Genomic DNA, 27930 nt, shown 5'->3' on the forward strand with positions numbered 1-27930 from the left:
GTATTGGAAGAAAAAAAGGTACTGAAGAGGAATGATGTTGAAGTCCATGATGCTAGAGTAATCCTACTGCGGATTGTAGTTTGCTATTATTAAGATTCAGTATCGCAGAGAAAAGGTGTTGTCTGGGCTCCCTCATGAAATGGAGTAGAATGGTTAAAGCTGGATACAAAGGTCTCCAGGCTTTCCATGCATTTGGCACAGTGAGCCATGATCCCTGAGCGAGAAGCACCAATAAATAATTTCTCATCAATCAATAGCTGTGTGCATGCATTAGATTTATATTCTACGATGAAATGTAAAAGCATGGCTCCCTCCTCGTCCTTAAGATTCATGCATCTCTTCTGCTCTATAAGGTTTGATAGATACACTTCATTTGGTTTATAACTTCATATTGAGAAAAGAAAGAATATAATTGCGAGTCTTATTAAAATTATATACATACATATTATTTCCTGGGAAACTAAAATGATGGTCGATTAGATTGCTGGGATGTCAGATTAGCAGATCGATCGAAGATTTTGGTCTATCAGGAAGTAGGACTCGAACTTGCCCCGGTAAGAGGATTTTACAATTTCTAATCGGATGAGAACAACGTAAAGAAAGAAATGCTAGAAGGAAAGTATAGCAAACCAATAGGATGGATTACATAAGGATAATTAAGTACAAGTTAGGGGATTCTTCAAGATACAATGGTCATCAACCCAAAGGATCGAGATACAAGAGATTCATGGAAAGCTTGCTCCATGAACAGGACTCTCCCCAACCACAAATAACTACCTGAAAAGCCTACCAAAATCTATGTCTCCTTTAAATTGTTGTTGGTTCTTGAAACTACTTGGGCTGCATGTCATCTAATGGAAAAATATTGGCCACCTCGACCTCGGACCGAACCGACCTCATTGACCTTGGATATAAATCGAAGAAAATAGTTTTAGCCCCGGCTGAAGAGTCGATCAACCGAGAAGTCACCAACCGAGGAGAACAATAAGCACATATTAACAAGGACTGATAGTCCTAACAACCGACAGCTCTGGCAATCCGCAATTGTGGCAGCACTACAGTCTGTGCTTCGTCCGCGCTGTACACCGCCTACGTGCACTAACTCCCACGTCATGGTCATACTATCGGTCGTTACCTAGCCATCAGTATATGCCACATCAGCCCAGATAACGATAAAACATACTTTTGTATATAAAAGGGTTGCACGAAGGACCTTAAGTACGCACGATAATATACACACATATTATCATTTATAGAGACTATATTGAATCTCTCTCCCTTTTATACAATTGTTTCTCTATTCTGGCTTAAACATCAGAGGATCCTCGGCCAAAACTTTTTCGGCAAGCAAACTTTCTTGCAGGCCATCTTTGGAGAGAGCTAGCGCCCTATACCTTAACTAGCTTGCTCAACTCGTCTCCAACCGACTTCGGATTGTCCAACCTGCGCTTCAGCCTCAACCCGGATTCTGCGATAACATCATCCATATGCTAACTCACATTCTCATGTACCTTCATACCCAATCAAGATTAGGGAGCGCAATTGCTAGAGCACGGGAGAATGAAGAGTAATGATTTAAGCAAGAGCAGCCGGACGGACTACTATAGTGACTTAGTGAGTCTAGTGACTACTAAAGTTTTTTATTTCTTTGTAGTTAAGTTAAGGTAAAAATTCTTTAAATAAGGCTTTTAGTATTGAATTCTAGTCTATAATTGCCACATGGCTAAATTAAAAACTAGACATATTCCCTCTTTTTCGAGTCTCTAAAGTGTCTTCAAAAACCCCAAAAATCTTTGCCTGCCATTAATGCTTAGAATTCAAAAACCAAGCTTAATTTCATGCTTAGCTCGGTAGTAGACGATATCAATATTGATACAATTTAACCATTATATTATGTAGCTTTCCAATGCATGCCAGCTATATTTATTAACTGTTATGCAACAAAAAAGCCATTTAAATGAGGACTCTTCCACCGTTTGCTTTTCACATTCTCCTCCATTGGGCAACCCTAGCTCACTCACTTTCCCTGCTTTTCTCCTGTGCTTCCAAATCTTCTATTTCTAGTCATCTCTCTCTCAACCATACACGAAAGCCTTGAGGTATAAGTTGTGTCAAGCAAGGCTGATTCGAGCAGAGATCTGATAACCGACAAAGAGGACTTTACAAATGCTAATGAAAAAAATAACACATAAAAAAAGGGGCCAAAAGGAAAGTAATAACTCACAAACAAATGCAACAAACTAATAGGATTGATTGCACAAGGATATCTGAGTACAAGTAAGGGGCCTCTTCAGGACGGAATGGTTGTCACGCCGAAGAGTTAAGATACAAAGGATTCATGCCTCCACTGCCCTGTACAAATTTTGGGTAGTTCCTGAAGTGTTGAAGATACACTCTCAACTCCTTTTTAAAAGGGATGACTGTAAATAAATGCTCGGCAAAACTGCCCAAATCCATGTATCCTTCAAACTGCCATCTATTTCTGGAACTGCTTGGGCCACGTCATCCATACACATGCATGTATTGAAATTTAAATGTCACAACTATCTCTCATGTGCATGAAACGCATCAGGATCTAATACATTTTTATATATAACGTAAACTGGCCTTGACCCTCGATTTTTCACCAAAAAAAGTCCTATTTCTTCTTTTTTAACTCATTGCAAAGGAAGTATGATTCACCTCAAAAAAAAAAAAAAAAAAACAGGAAGTACGAGGCCGGAAGCCCCGGAAATATGTCGGATCCTGCTGTGCTTTTTTATAATGAGATACGGTCAATTGCCACGAGTTGGAATTAGTGTGCGAGCCGACTTGGCTTTTCCCGGAGAAAGGGATATGACAAAGCAAACAGACGCCAATGCGGCTAGTGGATAACGTGGATGCCCTTTTTTTCTATCTTCAGGAATAAAAATTAAAACAAATTTATTTTTAATTTTAAAATATAAATACATTTGATATATTTAATTATTTTTTAAAAATATAAATATCATGGTAGTTGCGGCAATTGTGGAGGTGGCACGGTAGTGATGATATTGACGGCAAAGATAATGATGACATAGTGAAGATAGGTAGAGTAGTGGTGGTGACAATGATGATGTTGGAAGGCATGATAGTATCAATAGTGTTATGGTGGTGAAGAGTGGCAAAAATGTGGTGAAGGTGACAGCGATAGTGGTGGCATTGGTAGAAACAAGATAGTGTTAATGGGAGGAGATGGCGCTAGTATAGCGAAAATCGTAATAATGCCTGAGGTAAAGGAGGCAACGATGGCGGAGGTGGTAGGGTCAATGATGTTGAAGGCAATCGTGATGGCAATAGTAAAGATAATTATGACTTTGTTCGCAACAATGGCATAATATGAGTTTTTTTATTTTTAAAAATACTGGAAGTAAAAATTTCTCACTATCATTTTTTCAAAAATAATAAAAATAATTTCATAAACTAATAATTAGAATAATAATAGCAAACATGTTACTTGTCTTGCTTTCTAGGTTGTTATTTTATAAAAATAAAAAAAATATGAAAGTAATAATTACTTTTATTTTTTTAGAAATAATGAAAATAACTTTGCAAAATAAAAAAATAATTACACCAAACATGATTTTTTTTATCTCTGCTTCTATGATTTTATTTCAAAAAAATAAAAAAGAAATTGAAGTGATGCTAAATGGGTCCTTAGGTGCTGTTTGGCATATTTTTAATTTTATTCTTAGAAGTATAAAAATTTTGCTTCTGCTTTATTTTTAAATTTTGATAAACATAAATATATTTGCTATAACCAATTAGTCTCCAAAATATAGAGATGACGATGGTAGCTAAAGCAGTGGTAATGAGGCAGAGATAGAAGGGATGGTGCTAGTAATGATGTGGTGTTGGCGGCAGCTAGGACGGTGGAGATTACAGTGATGATAATGGTCGTGATGATGATGGTAGAGATGAAAATGGTGGCAGTGGCATCAATGACGACAATGGAGATGATATCAATAGTGATAGTAAAAGACATGTATTTCTTACTTTTGAAACTAGTAAAAGTAAGACTTTTTTTAACTTTCACTCTTAGAAATAATAAAAATAATTTTAAAAATAAAAAAAATATAATAGCGCAAAACATATTTTTGCCTCAAATTTGTGATTCTATATCTAAAAATAAAAATAAGAAATAAAAATGAAACCAAACAATGCTCTCTCTTTTTTTTACCATCGACGGCCTAAATAAAGAACCTCTAATTTGTAACCTAAGACCACAAATATAATTAGATAGGGAACCTCTTCTGATACTTATTAAAGCATAAGGGATGATATGATTTATTCAAGAGAAATAAGCATGTTTATGTTTCAGGTCAACCTTAAGATACCTTGAACTAGTGCCTATTTTTCTTTGTTTCTTAATCCATCGGAAAGTCTTTTCTTTTCTTTTCTTTTATTTGTGTATTTTCATAAGAAAAGAGAATGAGAGGGGGACCAACCTGCACTATATTTATCAAAGTTTCTATACTCGGAGATGCCCTGTTCAATATTTGAACGTAAAACCTTTGTTGCTGAGCAGAGTATGACCACTGAAATAAACCCTGAAAAAGGATCATTTACTGTATTTAGAAGGGAGACGAAATGCTTGGTCTCATCCCCTTTGATTGAGGTGCACATCCCCATGAAGTCTAGCTATGATGAAGGTTTCTGTGACACATAACTTAAATTCACATAGCTATATACCATATGTGACTAATAATATACCAAGTCATCAAATGAGAATCTCTGCAATTAAATTAAAACTCTCTTGGGTATCTTGGTATCCCTGCCCTATAGCTTCTATTTTCTGTGCATGGACTTGTCAAAAAGTCTAATAAAAATAATAAATAAACAAAATAGTATCCATCTCCCAAATAACAACCCAAAGAAAGAATAGGCGGAATCTATATGGGCAGGAATCTATTCTCGCATGGTCTTCACCCTTGGAATGGATCCAACTGGAGGTGATCGCCTTCCTCAACTCGAGGCCTTACTTATTGGTACAAGCTGTTCCTTTTTTTTCCTTTTTCCCTGTCTTGCCTGCCGGGCTAATGAGTTGCAAATCAACACATCCCTCGCATATTACCAAGTTAGCTGATTTGATCGGTTCATAGCTAGACTTCATGGGGATGTGCACCTCAATAGAAGGGAGCAGGATAGGGAGCAGAATGGAAATGATAGAAGGGAGATGAAAGTGTCAGCCTAAGTTACCAAGTTAACTTGAGAACAGCTGATTTGATCGGTTCTCATCCCCATGAATTGGCAACAATGCTCAGATGTCCACTCCTATAACAACAATGCTCGATCATTCCCATGTACGTTAGATAGTAAATGCACTCTCGCTTGTCTTGCTTTTGGGAGCCATGCTTATCTTGCTTCCACTCAACAAAATAAGGAAAAGAAAAATGTAAGGCAAAACTGGCGTGCCAGCGTTTGTACAAAAAACAAAGTTGATAAGGGTTGAAACGGTGAAACATCCAATTATAACCGCCAAAGAGATGGAGGCAAGATGGAAATGTTATTGTTGATGGTAAGATATAGCATGCGAAGCTGGCTGCAGCACAGACAACCACATGGCAAGGTGGTCGCTGATTCTATTGCCCTAGGCTGTGGTCAGGGTCGGCCGAACTTTTAGATGACTTAGGCGGTCGTCTAAGGCTCTGGCTCAAAAAAAATCCACCATAGAAAAGGTCTCAAAAACAAAATGGAAAGAAAAAAAGACTTTTCTGTGAGTTCGCTTTAAGCTGGCCTACTGCAAAAGACAAAACGATCTTAGGCCCTCAAATATATTGGGCCGCTCCTGGCTGTGGTAGCATACACTCTTCTACTTTAGCTTCACCCCGCTACAAGGAACCTCAGGCCAAGACTCTCTCTTGTCTCTCAAATCCTGGACGGTTTGGTAGGCCGTTGGGGGATTCCTAAGACCTGGACTTGATACAGACCCCCCTCTATCCAAGGCCGGCCTTTCACTCGAGCAAATCATTGCAAGCATGACACATGGCAAAGCTTGATCGATTGCATTATTGGAATTCTCTGCACCTTTCTTTTTTTTTTAAATAAATTGGATAAATTAAGCCATTCGAGTATAAATACATTAGTTTATAACAATCAAAAAATAAAATATTTAAAATTTTGAGCAAAAAGATTTATGGTAGAGTCTCGTAATGTGGTTTTAGAATGGTTGGCTATATAAACAATCATCCAATCTCCTACGCTAACAATTTTTTTTATAGATATGTGATATCTAAATAAAATAAAAAAAAGCAATATATGCATCAACATCAATTTTTTCATATTCGAGCCATATGCCCCTTTGACTGAGACTTTTTTTCCGCTTCGAATCACTTTGGCTGAGATATTACGACCTTCATGCCGTCGTACTTTTTTGGTTGTTCACTTTCGTACCCAACAATGACTAAGGAAATGGGGATGCAAGTATTGAGAATATCTCGCTCAAGCACAAGAATCTAATGCTCCACCTACACAAGTTTGACATGCTCGGGAAACAATATCGCCTTCTACGATTTTTGTTCGGCTTCTACCTTTTGCTGCCCTTTTTTCTCTTCCCGAGGGATTGTCCCTCCCAGCCCTCGATGGTCTCCTCTAGCAAGTCAACTTTGACAGCCAACAATTTCCACTTATAAATATAATATGAGTATTATAAATAATACTATATATTCTATTATATATTATAATATATGGCATTATAGTAAATTAGATTATCTAACGACTAACAATCATAATATACTTATAATATATTACATATTGGTATTTTATATCATAATATTAAAATTGAAATACTATATTAATATTAGAGATGGATTATGCTTCTTCTTTTTTTTTTTACTAAGGTAGGTGGATCATACCTGACGAGTACGAATACACCCAATAAGAGTGTTCGAAGCAACTCTCCATCACCAGCCCACAAAGCACTACCGGACTGGCTGACTATATAACTAGCCACTCAGTTTGCAGCTCCATTAATTTTACGGAAAACATGCTTGGCCTGAAAGGTCTCTCCGTCCCACACCATTGCCCAGATATCTCAGAGCAAAGGATGGATACAACCATTACCCCTCGGGCCTCTCCGAATTCAACTAACGACCGTGGCCAAGTCTTCTTTCAGGACAATAAAACTGGCCTGTAAAACATATCGGGCGTAATGCAGACCCGCCCAAGCAGCCTTCAACTCGTACCCAGAATCGAAATGTTGAAGAGTTGACTACCCCTTGCAGCCACGATTCTAGTAGACGGATCCCGAATAACAAAATCCGCATCGCCCCGCGTACCTCCGTCCAAAATAATAGATTATGTTCTTTTCGAAAAGAGAATAAAACTCATCTCCAAAATTCAAAATTAATAATGTCGATTTTGAATAATCACACTATTAACTATGGTTACACTATTTAAAATATCTAAAAACTAAAAATTATATTTTGATATTCTCATAAATGATTGTTATATACCGATCATTCTATTGTGTTATACTAAAAATTAATTGATTGTCATATCAATTGTCCCAGTATAACATTCTTATTCATATTTCTTGAGATAGTATTAAAAATTAACTCAAAAATAATTATGTACACTGCATATACGACCATAATAATGCATGCCAGTAATATTATTTTATTCATCATGCAACTGATCTTAACAATGGACCACCAGCCTGCAGCAATAATTTTGTCCTGGCTCTAGGTAGAATTGGGCATTCCGAAGCCTGAACGGTAGTTACTACCGTTTTTGTAGACTAAAATGGAATGGCGTGAAGGGAGAGAGATGCGTGCTTTGATAAACTAATAAAAGATATCACTAAAGCGTTTCACTTTAAAAAATTTCAAAACACCATGAAATTTGTGTCCATTATCTTTTTCCTTTACGTTTGGTCCAACCAAATGTTATGCAACTTTGACCGCTTCGAATGGATCTTTATTCCTTATTGCCCTTTTGTTCCAGTTGTGGGCGACCGCAAGGTAGAATAAGTGATCTTCCATAAAGCATTTCACTTTAAGAAAATCAAAATACGGCAGAATCTGTGCCCATAATCCTTTACTTTTTTGGGTTAAACCAAATCTTATAAACTTTTACCACTTCGAATTTCTTTTTGCTCTCTTAGGTCCTAGTTGTGGGTGACAGCAACGTAGAATAAATGATCTCCCATGACTGGGATCCACTTGGGGTAGGAAGTAGGAAAATTGTTCCTCATGGTTAGTCTTCACTCTTTTTTTTCTTTTTTTTTTGCGTTTGGTAGGGTGGTTACATCGGACCCTTAATACAATTAGAAGCATCAATGTCTCAAAATTAAGAAGGTACAGTTAAAGAGTTCTCTCAAACGAAGCCATGCAAATGGTAATTGTATCAGATACAACCCAAACTGCCGCACCATTTGCCTCTCGATTAATACAATCCACTTCGAAAGCCTGGAAATGACGGAGTGTCCTCCAGATGTACAACAGGCCATGATTTTGGAATCAATTGGGCTTTCGGCCCACCAGTTTCCTATGTTCAGGACTGAATCCACCAATGTGTAATGTCATCAACTAGCCTAATGGTTCAGCATCTATCAATCTGCTGCTATCATTATCATATTTCTCAACAACCTGCACCTAAACCCTTTTCCCATATATCCTTTCCACCTTAACTACCCAACTGAAGCCATAAGAGAATGTTTAGTGTTACATAAAAGGAGTATTGACTCAGCTATGGCCAAGCCATCTAGCGATAGCCAAGCTTAATACCACCTTCAGCCCATTCCGAATAACCAAATATGCGACTACAGTACGGACTCCAACTTATATATATGTTCAAAGGCACTACTATGCCAAGTTCTATGAATGTAAGTAAGTGATTGTATACTGTATACTCTATACCATATACCACATATCCTATATTGTCTACTTTGTGCTGTATACCCTATATCGTATACCATATATTCTATACCGTGTACCTTATGTCGTATACTCAATACCTTATATTGTATACCCTATACCATGTACCTTGTACCGTATACCCTATGCTGTATATTGTATACCGTAAACCCTATACCGTATATCCTATATTACAAACCCTATAGCATATAAGTAAACCCTATATAGTATACCCCATAGCATATGTAAATCCTATTCCGTATACCCTATATCGTATACCGTATATCCGATATCGTCTACTCTATATCGTATATTGTATATCATGTACCGTATACCGTGTACCATGTACTGTATACCACATATCATATACCATATATCGTGTACCGCATACCATGTACCGTGAACTGTATACCGTATACCGTGTGCCGTGTGTTGTGTACCGTCTACCCTACATTGTCTATTGTATACCGTATACCGTATACCATATACTATATACCCTATATCCTATACTGTGTATGTGTACCGTATACCATATGTTCAAGGCTGAATCCACCAATGTGTAATGTCATCAAGTAGCCTAATGGTTCAGGGCTGAATCCACCAATGTGTAATGTCATTAAGTAGCCTAATGGTTCAGCGTCTATCAATCTGTTGCTATCATTATCATATTTCTCAACAACCTTCACCCAAACCCTTTTCCCATATGTCCTTTCCACCTTAACTACCCAACTGAAGCCACAAGGGAATGTTTAGCGTGACATAAAAGAAGTATTTTATGACTCCTTTAAAAAAAAAAAGACTTTCCTTGAGAAAAGTGTTTGGTAATCTTGCAAAAGTGCTTCAACAAGTAGAAAAGAAATCATAAAAATGCATCTAGAAGAAGGTAGAAAGCCTCTTTTTTTTTGCTTCTTATCATATCGTAGAAGCAAACACCCAAACGCACCATAAGACAACCAAATGGAAAACCAAACCGCTATCTTTCCAATATAAAACCTTATAGTCCTTAGACAGTAGATTCAAACCTTTCGTTGGATGTTCTGATCGGGCAACCGGTAAGTATGCAAGACGAGGGACTCGATTGAAAACCTGAGGTTATGGGAATGGAATGGGTAAAGGCTTATCACAATGTGCCAGAAACCAAGCTGTCTGCTTCAAAATAAAAGGAAGAAGAAATGGAGTAGCTGGATTTTTTCGGGGTTTCTTTCAGTATATTGGCGCAATACAAAGAAATGTTGATGGCTTACACTCGCGTTTGTGTAACAATTGATAGTATTAGGCTTCTTCAATGGACCTTTCTGACTCTTTGATCATTCTATCCTTTCAAATCAATCCGATACGGGTGAAAATTGCTTCTTGCGTATATGCTAATGTCTAAAGATAATTCTACATTCTAAAGTTTGTTGCAAGGGGGTAAACATTTATTGTCAGAAATACTGCACATTCCCTCCATCTTCCTCATCCCTATATGTTTGTTGGTACATTCTCAGATATCAAATGAATAAAATCAATTCCCTATCCAAAAAGGCTGGAAGATTTGTTAGTATTTAAAAGTGTTATAGAACAGTGCCAGAGCGACAAGCTCGCAACCCCACCATTCAACACAATGCCAGCCCATCCACCAACTTGTGCCTACAGAGCAACCAAAAAAGTGACTCATATGGGCACATTGGATTGGGTTGAGCACACATCCGAACCCAACTAAACCTAGGGCATTCTCTAACCAAATCCAACAGAACACCAGTTTAAACTAAATTTGGATTAGGCTAAGTCAGATAGATCAGAAACGGTTGGGCCACATTTTTATCAAAACTGACAGTACAAACATTCATAATTCGACTATAAAAAGTAGTCCTTGGTGCAACGATAAGATTGCTCTATTATGACTTATATATCATAGGTTCGAAATATAAAAATAATCTCCCTGTATATAGAGGTAAGACTACATACATCTGATCATCCCAAACGAGCACTTATAGGAACTTCTTACACTCAGATGTCCTTTTTTATAGATTTCCATAATACACAAATAACTTACATAAATCATAAATATAAATTGGATTCATAAATATATTATTTATTTATTACTATACTAAGTTGGATTTGATTAAGCATGTCCAATTTGGGTCAATTTGGGGTCAGGGTGCTATTGGATTTAAATTCAACTCTGGCCTAACCCTTCTTAAAGATTGAGTTGAAATTTTTGAGCTCGAGCTCGATCCAAATTTACAAACCTTGATCCAAATCTACCAATCATGTTGAGCAAAACCAAAGTTGCACCCAAGGCAGATGGTCTTCACTCCAAGCACTTATTATGCACTAAACAGTTTCATAAGGATTGACTGAGTTTTGAGAACTTTCCCCCTTTTCTTTGATGTTCTTATAAAATATTATATAAAATATCCCTTACACAGGAAGAGCATCCGTGAAACCTTCCGTTCTGCGTCAGATGTCTCTACTGTTCTCTGCAAGAGCATCGCAGTGATCTCATATAACCCTGACTCTTTTTGAGGACTCTTAAGAGGCTCATGCTTTGGTTGACACCAATCTAGTTGTGTCTGGATTGGCACCAATATAGTCCTTCATGCTGTAGGCAATAAAGATCATTTCACCGTTGTTCCTGTTGTCCACAACTCTGCAACATGTTAGTAATGCCACAAGATAAAAACTTCACCCTGCACCAAGCTACTAGGTGGCCATGTTCACAGATAAACTAACTAGCTCGAAGCATCATTATCAGCCTTCTAGTGGTTTTGAAAGTACTTGGATATCTGAGTAAGATTCAAGCTGAAGCAGGCGGGTAGCTCCACCCGTGGACTGCCTATAGATGCCTCACCATGACCAGGCCTCCCCTGCCTTTTGGAGACTAGATACTGAGAGCATGATTAATGGAGCTGGACCACATCCAACTATAATACAACGAGTCAACGACTTTATCAAATTTAACCAAACAAAAAAAGCACCACATCATCTTTTGTTTGGTGAAATGATGACTGGTCGATCCTTAGAATAGTCAATCACCATGTAAAGTTACTTAAAACATATAATTAACACGATTGTCAGGAAGAAAATAAATCCTAAGAGCAGGCAAACTTGGTTCTGAGATGACATTCCTGGGCACATCTGTAGGGTGATACTACTGTATTGCGAGTGCTGGAGTTGGTGGCACTCTCACTGACTGAAATAGGTCAAAAGAAAAGAAAAAACTACTGCTGATATCAGAAATAACCTCATAAGCCAAAGCCATCGAAATAATGTATAATTATATCAGAAAATAAGGAAAAGAATATCAAGGCTGAAAAAGAAAAGTTGTCCTGTCTGGGAGGAGGAGTCATCCAGATTTTTGCAGTTCTTTAGCAGGCTGCAATGATTGCTTGCAGAAGAATAGACCATCCAAAGTATGACTGATATGATTTTCTATTTTATTTCCTACTTCCCTTTCCATTCAAGTAGCAAATAATATTACATAAGCATAAAATTTAATTTTAAAAGAATCGGACTGGCTGCTGGTTGTTCAAAATAGCCATGAAGAATACGTGGCAAATAATTTACTGTCATGGATAACTTCCTGCTGAAAACAAATACTAATATGTTCAAGAAGGAATACTTCACCAACAGCGGAAGGGAAAGAGTAACTTATCAAATTGAAGCAGGTCATTTATATTGTAGCCCTTAATACACCTCCACTTTGTAGAAGCAGGGGATACAGTTTGCCATTGGGGTGTCAAAGCATAAAAACATGAGCCAGCAAATCAATCATGGCCTCTGCAGAGAAGCATATAAAAGCAACAGCAGAATATTCAGGTAAGAGGCATCATAAAGACATCAAGGGAGGAGACCTTTTAGCATGCAGCCCACGAAGTTTTCTATGCAGGATCGCAAAATTCCTGCATAAAGGACATTAAAACAATAACAATAATAAAATACACCTTAACAATTTGGCATGAACCATCAAACCCTACCTAATGCACATGAGGCAAGAGATGCATGGGAAACCAGTTTATACAGCAGTTGGTCTGCATGGGCCCTCTGGATACAGCTGGTGTTTGCAAATAGCATGGAGATCTTTCAAGTTGTCTTCTGTCAAAGCAAGGGAAAAATTAAAAAAAAAAAAAAGGAAAAGAAAAGCACAATGAAGATCAAAACCATAGTTAACTGGGAGGAAAAGTGAAAAGTGTAAAGGGAACAACACTATAAAATCGAAGAGAATATGCATATATAAAAATGAAGTAGGTTCACATTCCATGCATGTTATAAATTCTGATTTCAAGCAAACAACCGCTAAATGTTCAATCAAAATGGTATATTTGAGAACTTTGGGTCCCTGAAATCCTTATGTTGATGGAACTGCATACTCCGAGTCTCCATGCACCTCCATATCCATAAATTTTTTGAGAAGTATAATAGAAGAATTAAAAATAGTAAACATATTTGAAAACAATTTTAACTAACCATAATTAGAGAGGTTAAAATGGGACGGGAAGGAAGAGGAGGCTCATATTCACCATTTCATCCAGCATTGCATGTTTTTAACTCTCTGCAACTGAAAAAACTTGACACAGAAATGTCTATAACTAATACTATGACAGCAGAAAATTTGGCGAATGCATAAATATTCATTCTGCATACAGCAAGAGTAGAGTACCAAATAATTTGAAATATAAATGAAATCAGAAGAACTAAGCAGTAGAAAATCCAAACATAAAAGAAACAAAAAGACAAAATTAGAACTAAGATACGATAAGTTATAAGAGAGGACATGAGTACTCGGCTGCAAGTATATAAACTGAAATGGAGAGTATAATCAAAAATGCTCCAATAAACTGCGATTAGTATTGTTTCGACATCCTGATAGACGCCAGAATTTGCGCCCACCTCCATTTGTGCACATCTACCATAGGAGGCATTGAATTTCTTATTCAGACGAAATTAGGTCTTAATTGCCTTAATTCGGGATTAGTTAATTAATTGTCTTTTATTTGGTTGTCCTTCTCAATTAGGCCACCTCCATTTGTGCATGTTTACAAATAGAAGACGTTGAATTCTTATTCGGATGGAATTAGGTCTTGATTGCCTTAATTCCGAATTAGTCAATTAGTTGTCTTCTATTTGGTTGTTTTCTCAATTAGGCATATTGTCTTTCCATTATAATAAGAGTCCAAGTTAGGTAGGAGTCTAATTGGCATAGGGGCGCCCGACCCCTATAAGAGTTGTAATCATTTTCAATTGATGGAGGGATAACAATCCCGAAATTTTCCTATGTACTCTCTCTCACTCACGCCTCTCTTTTCCTCATGTGCTCTCTCTCTCTCTCTCTCCCTTTCTCACGCTCTCTCTTGTTCTCTTTCTCTCCACCCTCTTCTCCTAACAATCCACCAGTGAGATCTGTCTTCCAGATCTTATCAACTAGATCTGCCTTGCAGATCTTATCAACTAGATCTGCCTTGCAGATCTTATCAACTTGGTATAAGAGCTATAGTAGCCGATTTGCTGTAGTAGTCGGCTCACTACGATAGCCAATTCGCTATAGTATCCGATTGGCATCTAGCATAGCTTCCACGCGCTCAGTTACAGATGAAGATCGCCTGTCGAGGGTAGAGGTCGAGCTCCACAATGTCAACATGACCATACGCCAACATGCGGATGCTTTCGAATCCATCAATGCCAACCTAGAGACCCTTTTATCTAACGTGGCTCTCCTCCTGAAGGACAGGGAGAGTCCGCCTCTTCGGTCTCCATGTAGCCCGACTTGACGGATTCCGTTGGGTGACGGTGGAACAATTCAACCACGGCTCGCGCGGGTGGACTTTCCAAAACTTACAAGTGAAGATCCGACGGGATGGATCTATAAGGCCGAGCAGTTCTCCCGTTACCAAGGCACCCCAGATATGGAAAAGGTACTATTTGCTTCCTTCCATCTCCATGACGAGGTCCTATAAGCCCTCTATGTTCGTTTTGGGCCATTTGAATATGAAAACTTTGATGAGGCTCTCGCCAAACTACAACAAATGGGGTCGGTGCAAGATTATCAGAACCAGTTCAAGTGGCTGGCTTCTCAGGTTCAGGGCTGGCCAGAAGGGGCTCTTCTAGGGAGTTTTATAGGCGGCCTTTGGAAGGACATTCGTTTGGAGGTTAAGCTTTTTCGGCCAAAGATGATGGTGCATGCAGTGAGTTTGGCGTGACTACAGGAAGACAAGATCCTTCGGGCGAGACGCAACTCACCTCGTCAGGGTCTACTTCCTACACTAATGCAGAAGCCACCGCCGGCCTTGCCAGCACCCAGACCGGCCCCGAGCGTTGGGTCGGGCCGACTCCCACCCCCAGCAACCCCATCGCAGGTTCTGACAGGTGTTGGTCTCAGGCGCCTGACTTAGGAGCAGATGCAAGCTCGTAGAAAGAAAGGCTTATGTTACAACTGTGATGAGAAGTTCGTACGAGGACATGTCTGCAAATCTCAGCAGTTGTTTTTGCTGATATTGGAGACAGAAGAGGAGGTGTCGATACAGGAGGAGACGACTGCAGAGGGGGAGCAGGACCTGCTCGACCACCCCAAGATCTCGATTCATGCCTTGTCGGGATGTACCTCACCTTAGACGATGCGAGTAGCTGGGACACTAGAGGGTCGACCGGTGTCGATTTTGATAGATAGCAGTAGCACCCACAATTTTGTGAATGATCGGTTGGCTTGGAAGCTTCATTGTAAGATCGCACCCGCGACGCCTTTCACAGTGATGGTGGCTGATGGCAATCGCTTAGCATGCAACAAGGTCTGCAAGGCTGCGGACGTTCAAATTCAAGGGTACCTATTCCAGGTTGACATGTATCCCTTGGGTCTCCAAGGGTCGGACATCGTCCTCGGCATTTAGTGCCTTAGGAGTTTGGGACCAGCCCTTTGTGATTGGGAGAAACTCACTATGCAGTTTGAGGTGCAGGACGTCTGGTACCAATTGGAGGGCGATTCAAAGGCATCCGTGCTGTCGGGTACCCTACATTCGATCCAACGACTCCTATGTCCAGGAGCCGATGCGTACATTATGATGGTGGGCCATACTGGGCAAGGGAGCCCGAACGGTGAGGAGCATGATTCCCCATGAACCCCTTGCTGGAGGAGTTCAGCCACTTGTTCGAGGAGCCACATGGACTACCGCCCTCTCAATCGCATGACCACCGGATCGAGATTGTTCCAGGAGCTGGACCGGCTAACGTGAGGCCACACCGTTATCCACACATTTAGAAAGCGAAAATTGAACATATTGTCTGGGAGATGCTAGATGCTGACATCATTCGACCGAGTACAAGTCTATATTCTTCTCCGGTCCTGCTCGTAAAAAAAGATGGTTCATGGCAATTTTGTGTCGATTATCAGGCCTTGAACGACATCACGGTCAAGGACCAATATCCGATACCAGTGATTGACGAGCTGCTGGATGATCTTCACAGGGCAGTCACCAAACTAGACTTAAAGTCTGGTTATCATCAGATTCGGGTCGCTCCAGAGGATGTACCAAAGACAGCTTTCCGCACCCATGATGGTCACTATGAGTTCTTGGTGATGTCGTTTGGTCTCACCAATGCTCCGGCTACCTTCCAGGCCTTGATGAACGACATTTTTAGGTATGTTCTGCGCAAGTTTGTTTTTATTTTCTTTGATGGTATTTTGGTCTACAGCAGGACATGGGAGGACCACTTGCGCCATCTTCGATATGTCTTCCAGACCTTGCAAGAGCATTGCCTCTTTGCAAATCGGAAGAAGTGCACTTTCGGCCAGTGGGAGGTTGACTACCTTGGGCATCTCATATCCGCCAGGGGGTAGCAGCTGATTTAGAAAAAATCTGGAGCATGGTGGACTGGCCGAGACCGCAGAATGTATGGGCTTTACGGGGCTTCCTTGGGCTGACCGGCTACTACCGAAAATTTGTGCAAGGATATGGAAAGATTGCCGAGCCACTGACCAAGCTCCTCCGGAGGAACGGATTTCAGCGGACACCCATAGTAGAGAAGGCTTTTGAGGATCTCAAGGTCGCTGTCTTCTACATATGTGCTATCCCTTTCGGATTTTTCCAAAATCTTTGTGGTGGAGGCGGATGCATCCGGAAGTTGCATTGGGGCGGTTCTAATGTAGGAGGGCAGACCCATTCCCTACTATAGTCAGGCATTGTCAGAAAGGGGTCAAGGGCGATCCACCTACAAGAAGGAGCTGATGGTTGTCGTATATGCTGTCAACAAGTGGCATAGCTGTTTGATCGGGCGCCGGTTTGTTGTTCGTATAGACCACCACAGCTTGAAGCATCTATTGGAGCAACGGATTTCGACTATGGACCAACAGAGGTGGGTGGTGAAGTTATTGGGGTTCGATTTTGAGATTGTGGACCAGCCCGAGCGTGAAAATAATGCAGCAGACGCACTATCTCGTCAACATGAAGCTGGGAAACTAATAGCTATCACTGTCCCACGTCCAGATTGGTTGGCCAGCTTGCGCGAGGAGGCAAGGGCGAGCCCTCAATTGGATGAGATTTGGTGCCAGGTTCAGGTGAGGGAGGACCCTTCTTAGCGGTTCGCCCTTATTGATGGAGATCTGTGGTACCGGGGTAGCCTAGTGTTGCCTCCAAATTTTAGTTCAAAGAGAAGCATGTTGCATGAGTACCATGACACTCCTATTGGGGGACATTCTGGCATTCTAAGAATGTACAAGAGGCTGGCCAACAACTTCTTTTAGCAGGGTATGAGGAAGGATGTGAAAGATTATATTTGTGCATGCGGCATTTGTCAGCATAACAAGTACGAAACGATGCTCACTACTGGTTTGCTGCAGTCGTTACCAGTTCCAGAGCAGGTTTGGGAGGATATCTCAATGGATTTCATCAAGGGGTTGTCGTGTTTAGCTGGTTACTCCATGATTTTCGTTGTGGTCGATAGATTGACTAAGTATGGTCACTCCCTTCGCTTGAAGCATCCATACACGGCAAAGACAATAGCTAAGATTTTCTTACGTGAGGTTGTACCCCTTCACGAGTTACCTCGTTCGATGGTGTCAGATCGGGACCCCATATTTATTAGCAAGTTTTGCCAGGAGTATTTTTGATTATAGGGCACAAAATTGAAGACGAGCACAGCCTACCATCCCCAAACCGATGGGCAGATGAAAGTCTTGAACCGGTATATGGAGACTTATCTGAGGTGTTTTGTAGGCATACGACATAAATAGTGGGTGAGATGGTTGCCTTGGGCAGAATTTTGGTATAACACCTTCTTATGACTCCTTTCGAGGCAGTCTATGGACGGCCACCTTCAATGCACCGCTATGAACTAAGCTCCACATCAGTAGCATTGGTTGATCAAGAGTTGCGTGCTAGAGATGAAATCCTACGACTACTTAAGGATAATTTGGTGATTGCACATAACAGGATGAAAGTCCAATTGGACAAGCCTTGTCGGGAGCTCGAGTTTAGCATTGGGGATTAGGTCTACCTCAAGCTCCAACCATATCGATAGACTTCAATACAGATCTGTGCTAACAAGAAATTGGCGCCTTGTTTTTATGGACCATTCTAGGTGATTGAGAGCATTGGATCAGTGGCATACAAGCTTAAGCTGCTGGATGACTTCCGAATCCACCCAATTTTCCATGTCTCAAAGCTCAAGAAGCAAATAGGGGATGCAGGTAGAGCGCTACCTTAGTTGCCCACATTCTCTCCAGAAGGGGAACTGGTTTTGGAGCCAATGGAGATCTCTGATTTTCGTTGGGTTAAAAAGAAAGGGGTCTATGTGCAGGAGGCTCTCGTTTAGTGAATGGGATTACCCAAAGAAGTTGCTACTTGGGAGGAGTATGACAAGCTCAAGTTACAGTTCTCTCATCTGAACCTTGAGGACAACGTTCGTCTTGAAGGGGAGGGGAATGATAGACGCCAAGATTTGCACCTACCTCCATTTGTGCACGTCTATAATAGGAGGCGTCGGATTCCTTATTCAGACGGAATTAGATCTTAATTGCCTTTATTTGGGATTAGTCAATTAGTTGTCTTTTATTTAGTTGTCCTTCTTACTTAGGCCACCTCCACTTGTGCACGTCTATCAATAGGAGGCATCAGATTTCTTATTCAGAAGGAATTAAGTCTTAATTGCCTTAATGCCGGATTAGTCAATTAGTTGTCTTTTATTTGGTTGTCTTTCTCAATTAGGCGTATTGTCTTTCCATTATAATAAGAGTTCAAGTTAGGTAGGAGTCTAATTGGCATAGCGGCGCCCGACCCCTATAAGAGTTGTAATTGTTTTCAATTGAAGGAGGGATAACAATTCCGAAATTTTTCTACGTCCTCTCTCTTCCGCTCACGCCTCTCTTTTCCTCACGTGCTCTCTCTCTCTCCTCCTTTCTTACGCTCTCTCTTGTTCTCTTTCTCTCCACCCTCTTCTCCTAACAATCCACCGGTGAGATCTGTCCTGCAGATCTTATCAACTAGATCTGCCTTGCAGATCTTATCACATCCATTGAATACTTGTAGATGTTTTGTGTTTGCCTGCACCCATGGTCTGCCATACCGGCCCGTACCGGCCGGTACGTACCAGTCCGGCCTAAGATCGGTACTGGATCAGCGTGGAATCCGGTACCGGTAGTTTATTGTTGAAGAACCGGTACAGGACCGGTTCGGACCGGTACGGAACCGGTATGTACCGGTCTGGGCCGCCACCGATACGCCGACCGATACCGGTACGGCGGACCTTGCCTGCACCTATATACGTATGTATGCATGTACATGTACGTATACATATTTATGCATGTACGTATTCATGCATGTATTTTTCATGTGTATATGCATGTGTATATATGTATGATGTACATATACTGATATTTATTAAACCAAATATTTTTCATGATGAAAACCCCAATCATTTTAACCATTAGCATCCAAGCCTTTTATCAATTATTTGGGGCCTGCTTAATAGATCCTCATTCACCAAGTTCTCCTGTCTTTTTAAAATATATTCAGAAAAATGGAAGTGGTATATCAACCGGTCGACTAAATAAAAAAATGAAACAAGATCATAATTGCTCCAGTTTTGAGGGGAAAGATTGCAAACTTTTCAGAATAGATATAGTAGCTAAGTGTGCAATATTTATATTACATGGAAACAATGCAACTATGCAGATCACCCTCACAAAACCATAATATTGCTCGCTGATCCAAAAAAATAATAGCGCAATTGATCAAGCATCAGAAACCATAAATAAACAACAAGCCTTATCCTTCCAGAACAAATCATCCTTGTCTTTCCAGTAAGAAAGAATCAAAGAAAAAAGCAAGATACATACCACCTCCACCACCAAGAAAAGCCTTTATAGGATAATTGGTGGGGACACAGACCACCGTTTCCAGCATGTGTATAGGCGTCGCCGGCGTGTATAGCACTTTGGCTGCCCTAGTTTTATTTTCTTATGTATTTTTCGTTTATTTATTATGTATTTTCGTCCTTGTTAGTTGTTGACTTGTTATGACTGTATTTAGCTATGTTGTGGGGATCATGGGTAGTTATATGATGTTTTGTGGGAATCATGGGTAGTTACATAGGGGGGGCTATATATATGAAACCCTCATGTCTATTGTTGTAGTCAGGATATTTTGGATTAAAAAAAAAAATCATTGCTTTGACATCTGGTGGACTCCAGAACTCCCCTCTCCTCCTTTCCCCTTCTTATTTTCTCCTTTAAATCATCTGTCCCGCATCAGTTTGGTATCAGAGCCCTATTGGGCTTTGCCTCTGTGCCAACGCCCCGATCCTGTCTGTCTATTTCCCTTCCCTTTCTTTCACTGCCATTTTCTGGGCTGCAGTGAGACAGTCGGCAAAAAAAAAAAAAAAAACAGAAACCTTTGCAGCTGGTCTTCCACATCCATTCTCAGCCGGTTCTTCTTCCACAGAAGCACCACAAAGTGTATGGCAGAGCACCGCCGGATCCCAGAATTCCGGTGGGCACACGAAATCTACGCGGTAACCCGACCCCGGACGCCGGAGCGAGCTGACGGACCACGGGTGACTCCCTCTGTCAAAAAGAAGAGGAGCATCGCTGCCCTTCTTTCAGATCTGTCCCTCGGACCCGCCGAAGCGCCTGCCGGCCACCGCGCACACGAAGAGAGACGAGAAGACATCTCTAGTGCGAAGAAACCCAGTGCCGGAGCAGGTGACCGGTCGCCGGCCACCACCACAGACCACTGAGATCCACCCGCACTGCTAGCGTGGACTTCGGCACGATCGGCCGCCGGGAACTGCCAGCAACCGTGGGCGTGAATCTCGGCACGCTCACTTGAAACTGTTGGAGAGTTTCAAGTGGGTAAACGGGTAGACTCCAAACCCGTTAACCTTCGGTTAGTAACCCGGATCCGTTCCCAAAAAAAAAAAAAAAGAAGAAAGAAAGATTGTACCTGTCGTTCGACGGAGAAGAACCCTAGATCTAGGGTTCCGCCACCACTGCCGTCGTCGACGCATTGCTGCCACGCCACCACCGCCGCTGTCGCCGCTCTTACCACCGCTGCTGGCGCCGATCGTGGGATCCCTGTTGCTGCTGCCGAGCCGCCTCTCCCTTCCGCCACCAGGCCCTTCTCGCTCGCCGACGCCGCTCACCTCAGCGACCGCATGCACCGCTGCTTCAGTCACACCGCCACCCTCCCCTTCCCCTCTTTTTCATCTTCTCCGTTTCCTCCACCCTCCACCGACCCTTGAGTTCTTCCCATTTTCTTCTCCCTCTCAGCTCACTAAAACCCTTCTCCCTCCCATCTCACCGAAGCCTCTCTTTCCCCGCGCCACCACCTCCACTTCCGTTGCCGACTCCATCCTCCGCCCTCGCCGCTTCCTTCGCTCCCCAAAACGAAGATCGCCACCCTCCGACATCGCCCCGCCCCAGAGGCCTTGGGCCACAACACCAAAGGGACTATCTAAGAGCACGTGAGACACCAGATGAGCATGTAATGCGCAGTATTAAGATCGATGCACCAAGTTATGATGGTCGTCTTGACCCAAAAGTCTTCATTGACTGGCTCGCTGATATGGACCATTACTTTGAATGGTATAACCTGTCTGAGGATCGCAGAGTTCGTTTTGCAAAAATGAAGCTCATTGGTCCCGCAAAGTTGCATTGGAACACAATAGAAAATATGCTTGCTAGAGCTAGACAACCCCCTGTGGTACAATGGGATGAAATGAAGGAGAAGTTAAAAGAAAAATATCTCCCAACATCCTATAAGAGTCGCCTGTTAGATCAGTGGCAACGACTGATTCAAGGAAACAAACCTGTGTCTGAGTACATAGCTCGCTTTGATGAGTTCTTCATGCGATGTGATGCACGCGAGAGTGTGGAATTGACCCTTTCTAGGTTTAGGTCCGGATTGCGAGATGATCTACAAAAAGAGCTTATTCTATGCGAGGTCAACTCATTAGAACATGCCTATCAACTTGTCCAAGACATTGAGCGTTATACTAATAAGACAACCTTTAGGCGATTTGATCTTAAGGAGACCAATTATAAGTTCACCCATGGTAGTCAAACTAATACTTGGAGTAAGCCTAATAATAGAAATCAAGCGACCGAGTCCCCAAAAATTATTGATCAAAAGAATAAGGGAATTTTAAGTGAACCACCCAAAATTTCTCGAGATCAGTGTTACAGATGTTTTGGTTTTGGGCATAGAGCTAGTCAATGTTCTACTAAGAAAATACTGGTCATCGAAGAAGATAGAAATGATGAAGAGAATGAGTTGGTCCACGAACCAGAGATAGACCCTGAAGAGTCCGATGAAGGTGAGGAACCTGGCTCACTTGAGGGTTCCACTCCTTTAAGCGTTGTTAGGTGTGTCCTTACACAACCTAAACAAGAAGATGATGACTGGAGGCGCCGATCCATATTTCACACCTATATCAAATGTGGTGAACATAACTGTAAAGTTATCATCGACAGTGGGAGTAGCGTCAATGTTGTATCCACAAGAACTGTCAACAAGCTACAGTTAAAGACAGTGCCTCATCCTAACCCTTATAATGTGTCTTGGGTGGATAAAACCGCTATACCAGTTACTGAGCGTTGTCTAGTCCAAATCAACTTTTCTGAATATAATGATAAGGTCTGGTGTGATGTTATTCCCATGGACGTTGGACACATCATCCTTGGTAGACCGTGGCTTTATGATTTGGATGTAACCATTTATGGCAAATCCAATTCCTGTTCTTTTGTTTACCAAGGAAAGAAAATTCGACTAAACCCATTACCTCCTAGGCCTTCTATTGCTGGAAAGAAGGATGTGAAGGTTGAAAAGCGCCTTCACATCATTAGTCCTAAGGAATTTGAGAAAGCAGCAGCCCAAGAATCCATAATCATTGTGTTAGTGTCCAAAGAAGTTGTTCCTGATTTTCAAGTAGATTTTTCGAAGGAAGTTCGTCAAGTTCTGGAAGAATTTAAGGATCTCTTTCCTGAGGACCTTCCTGATGAGCTTCCTCCTATGCGTGATATTCAGCACGCCATAGACTTGGTTCCAGGGGCGACTGTCCCGAACTTGCCTCATTATAGACTCAATCCGATTGAACATGCTGAATTGAAACGGCAAGTTGATGAACTATTCCGAAAAGGGTTCATCCGAGAAAGTCTTAGCCCGTGTGCGGTGCCCGCGCTTCTAACGCCCAAAAAAGACGGCACTTGGAGAATGTGTGTGGATAGCAGGGCAATCAATAAGATAACGATTAAATATTGATTTCCAATACCACGATTGGATGACATGCTTGACATGATGGCAGGTGCCACTATCTTCTCCAAAATTGACCTTAAGAGTGGTTACCACCAAATCCGTATCCGCCCTGGTGATGAATGGAAAACAGCTTTCAAGACCAAAGATGGGTTATATGAGTGGCTAGTCATGCCCTTTGGGTTGACAAATGCACCTAGCACATTTATGCGAATTATGACCCAAGTATTAAGACCTTTTATGGGAAAATTCCTTGTAGTCTATTTTGATGATATCTTAATATATAGCAAAAACAAGGAACAACACCTGGAGCACCTACGTTTGGTCTGCAATTCCCTAAGGAAAGAGAGTCTATATGCAAACCTTAAGAAGTGTTCATTTATGACTGATCGTGTAATCTTCTTAGGGTTTGTTGTGTCTTCTGAGGGTGTTTCAGCAGACCCACAGAAGGTCCAAGCTATTCTTGAATGGCCTGAACCCACTACATTATTTGAGGTGCGAAGCTTCCACGGCCTAGCTACCTTTTATAGGAGGTTCATTAAGAATTTTAGTACAATCACTGCACCGATTACGGATTGTATCCGAAAAGGTGAATTTCATTGGACCGTTGCGGCCTCAAGGGCATTCCAAGAGATCAAGACTAGAATGACTGAAGCTCCGGTAATGCGTCTTCCAGATTTTACTAAAATTTTTGAAGTCTCTTGTGACACATCTGGTCTAGGTATAGGTGGAGTCTTAAGCCAAGAAAGACATCCTATCGCATACTTCAGTGAGAAGCTGAATGATGCCAAACGAAAATATTCCACCTATGACAACGAATTTTATGCAGTTGTACAAGCGCTGCGTCACTGGCGTCACTATTTATTACCTCAAGAGTTCGTATTATATTCCGATCATGAAGCTTTGAGGTACTTGAATTCTCAGAAACGATTGAGTTCACCACACGGAAAGTGGGCTGAATTTCTTCAAGAATACACCTTCGTGTTATGTCATAAAGCAGGAATTGACAACAAGGCAGCTGATGCCCTAAGCCGACGTGTCGCATTACTTTTGTCAGTAAGCATAAAGGTTACTGGATTTGATCGTATGATTGCCGATTATGCAACTTGTCCAGACTTCGCTGAGATCTATGCTAGTGTGTTAGAAAGTCACACCAGGGACAATAGTGACTACCTTGTGGTTGATGCTTTCCTGTTCCGAGGAAACAAGCTGTGTATCCCTCAAACATCCATTAGAGATTTTCTTATTTGGGAACTCCACGCGGGAGGAATAGCTGGCCATTTTGGTAGAAATAAGACCATTGATATGGTCGAACAAAGATTTTATTGGCCTAGTTTAAAACGGGATGTTGCAAAAATTGTTAGTCAGTGTCGTACTTGTCATCTATCCAAACAGCGCAAACAAAACACTGGCTTATATACACCCCTTCCTGTCCCAGATCGTCCTTGGCAGGATATTAGTATGGATTTCGTGCTAGGGTTGCCAAAGACTAGAAGTAAGCATGATTCCATTCTCGTGGTAGTGGATCGGTTCTCTAAAATGGCACATTTCCTGCCCACTTCCAAGACTTCTGACGCCTCCAAAGTTGCGAGGATCATCTTTGATGAGGTCGTTAGACTCCACGGGCTTCCAAAATCAATAGTGACTGATAGAGATGTCAAATTTGTTAGTTATTTTTGGAAGACCCTCTGGAATTTCATGGGTACAAAGCTTAAATATTCCACAGCCTATCACCCTCAGACAGATGGGCAAACTGAGGTGGTCAACCGCAGCCTAGGAAACCTTCTACGATGTTTAGTGGGTGACCACCCGGGTAATTGGGATCTTCTCCTATCCACAGCTGAATTTGCCTACAATAGCTCTGTGAACAGGACCTCTGGTTTGAGTCCTTTCGAAATTGTCTTAAGCTATGTTCCGCGAAAACCTGTTGATCTTATCCCAGTAGCACCTAACAATAGAATCTCTGAGACCGCTGAGTCCTTTGCGCAACACATGCAAAATTTACATAAAGAGATTAATAAGAAAATTGAAATCAATAATGCGAGATATAAAATGGCCGTTGACTTACGTCGACGTTATCAAGAATTTCGAGTGGGTGATGATGTAATGATCAGAATCAGACCTGAACGGTTTCCACCAGGAACCGTTAGGAAATTGCACGCCCGAAGTATGGGTCCATACAAAATTCTGAAACGGGTTGGATCTAATGCATATGCGGTGGATATTCCAAGTGATTTTGGGATTAATCCAGTTTTTAATGTAGAAGACTTAGTTGCCTACCGAGGTCCGACAACTATTCCTACCGACCCATTCAATGAGCCTGACACTGACCTCACATCCAACTTTGAGGCCATATCTCCTGCTCCTGCCTTGCCTCCTGTACCTATTTCTCCACAGATCACAGACACAGTGGAACAGATTTTGGACGATCAGATTGTCAGTACACAGAATGGTGGTTATCAGCGATATCTGGTCAGGTGGCATGGTCGACCTCCGTCAGATGATACTTGGATTAGCAGAGATGAGCTTCAGCGACTTGCTTCAGACCTGTTGGAGCATTACCAGACATCCGTTTCGCCAGAGGCGAACTCCTCTCAGCTGAGGGGAGTTGGTGGGGACACAGACCACCATTTCCAGCATGTGTATAGGCGTCGCCGGCGTGTATAGCACTTTGGCTGCCCTAGTTTTATTTTCTTATGTATTTTTCGTTTATTTATTATGTATTTTCGTCCTTGTTAGTTGTTGACTTGTTATGACTGTATTTAGCTATGTTGTGGGGATCATGGGTAGTTATATGATGTTTTGTGGGAATCATGGGTAGTTACATAGGGGGGGCTATATATGAAACCCTCATGTCTATTGTTGTAGTCAGGATATTTTGGATTAAAAAAAAAATCGTTGCTTTGACATCTGGTGGACTCCAGAACTCCCCTCTCCTCCTTTCCCCTTCTTATTTTCTCCTTTAAATCATCTGTCCCGCATCAATAATCATCAGCTTAGGAGAAGGGGCATCCCTTTACTCCACCACCATGATTACCAGCAGAAAGATGATTCCAAGAGTTTCTGGAGGAAATGGCCTTCACGTATACAAATTCACAAGAGGTTAAGATACAAAAAAAAGTGCAACATTGAAAAAACAAAGGAAAAAAAAGGCGGTCTTTTGAGTTGCAAAAGTAAGAAGGGAGACTCATTTTGCCCATTTACAAGACATTTTATGGGGTCTATATTGGACTGCGATGGTAGCTTTGAGAAAACCAGAATATAAAACTAAACTGAGCAGTGTCTGCTTTATTTTCTACAGTAAGTAGTTCTTAACTTTTAAAAGAATAAGAATATCTATTTCTTGTGCAAAATAACCATGAAGAATATGTGACAAATATTGATTTGAATGGATAATACCTGAGACGAGAAAGCTAATATGTTCAAGAAGAAAAGGAATATTTCAGGGATGGCCGTAGTGGAAAACTTTCTTATCAACTCCAAACAAGTATAGAAATTTGTGCAGCAGCCATGATGCACCTCATCTTGGTAGACATGGATATGGTTCAGGCGTCTGTAGCATCAAAGCATAAAATTGAGCAAAACCTCACTGCCTCGAGTTCAGTAAGAAGATTGCGAGATATAAAATAAAGCATCTCAAAAAACTAAATGACAAGTTGGTATTGAATAGAATAGGAAATCAACAATGGAGAGTCAAAGGGGAGCACCCTTTCATTGATGCCAAAGAAAATTATGGTTAAACTCCCAAAATACCTTGATAAAGAAAGCTTAAAAAGATAACCAAAGAAACAGAGTAAAATAACCCTTGAAAAATTTCCAATACCCCACCAGCCACTTAGTATAATGACACTAATAAGAAATCAGTTTGTTGGGCCTCGTTGTTGCATACCCATGCACCGAATTGGAGGCTTCCAGGATAGACCAAACAAGACCAAAAACTTTGTGCCCCAAAAAGAAAATTAATGCAAGTAAAAAAGATGAGTTAAGGGAACAAAATAAGAAAACCCAAGATAAAATTTCCTTGGACAGGAATAGGTACAAAACCACTAAAATGTTATAAACCCTGATACCAAGCAAACCAATCCAAAACGTTAGTAAACCAGAATGAATTATGAGAAATTAGGTCTCCAGAATCCTAGCTGCTTTTGGTACATGTCCACATGCTATAAATTGCTGAGGAACCATGTGAACAAATTGTCAGAAGCATGAAAATGAATGAATTAAATGTGTTTTAGAAAACAAAATCTTTAAAATCTGGAAATCAGGAAAGGGTAGAAAGGGAGAAGAGGAAGAGGAGGCTAAGATTCACAAATTCATCCAGCATTGTTAGCATCATTGGG

The 27930-nt window shown here is 41.1% G+C and overlaps 1 long non-coding RNA gene across 26 annotated transcripts in view; it reads right to left on the reverse strand.

Moving 5' to 3' along the window:
- Window positions 1–11024: 11024 nt before the first annotated feature.
- LOC103701499 overlaps window positions 11025–27930 on the reverse strand; it is a 28131-nt gene continuing 11225 nt past the window's right edge. For 20 of the 26 annotated variants that reach the window (XR_005512719.1, XR_005512697.1, XR_005512699.1 and 17 more), the window contains 4 exons: window positions 26990–27143; window positions 13323–13422; window positions 12833–12950; window positions 12100–12757 (listed from right to left, as the gene is read on the reverse strand). This is a non-coding gene — a long non-coding RNA (uncharacterized LOC103701499). Of the gene's footprint in view, window positions 12758–12832; window positions 12951–13322; window positions 13423–26989; window positions 27144–27930 lie in introns of all 26 variants that reach the window. The other 6 variants (XR_005512724.1, XR_005512708.1, XR_005512700.1 and 3 more) reach the window with 6 other exon arrangements.

This window comes from Phoenix dactylifera, chromosome 1 (assembly GCF_009389715.1).
Source record: "Phoenix dactylifera cultivar Barhee BC4 chromosome 1, palm_55x_up_171113_PBpolish2nd_filt_p, whole genome shotgun sequence".
NCBI classification, from domain to species: Eukaryota; Viridiplantae; Streptophyta; class Magnoliopsida; order Arecales; family Arecaceae; genus Phoenix; species Phoenix dactylifera.